Below are 388 nucleotides of genomic sequence, written 5' to 3' on the forward strand. Positions count from 1 at the left end.
CGTAGCTGCAGCAGCAGCAGCAGCAGCAGCACTAGCTGGGGGCCCCGCCTCTCCATTTCCGTAGTGATGCTGCAGCTGCTGCTGCTCTTGCTGCTCTTGCTGCGGCTGCTGCTGTGTCTGTTGCTGCTGCTTTTGCCGCTGCTCCTTGAATGGACTCTCCAGGTGCTGCTGGTGCGGGTATTGCTGCTGCAGCAGCAGCAGCTGCTGCTGCTGCTGCACCCCCCGCTGCGTGCTAAGGTCCAGCAGCTGGTGTGCGTCTTGGACCTGCTGCAGCTTCTGCTGCAGCAGCAGCAGCTTTTCTTTTTTGCGCTGCCGAATCTGCTTAACTTCCTCTCCGCAGCAGCAGCGAGTGTCTCTGCGCAGCAGCTGCTGCAGCGGCTGGTTGGAG

This window comes from Eimeria tenella, genomic scaffold (genome assembly GCF_000499545.2).
Source record: "Eimeria tenella Houghton genomic scaffold, Eth_scaff2935, whole genome shotgun sequence".
Classification (NCBI taxonomy): domain Eukaryota; phylum Apicomplexa; class Conoidasida; order Eucoccidiorida; family Eimeriidae; genus Eimeria; species Eimeria tenella.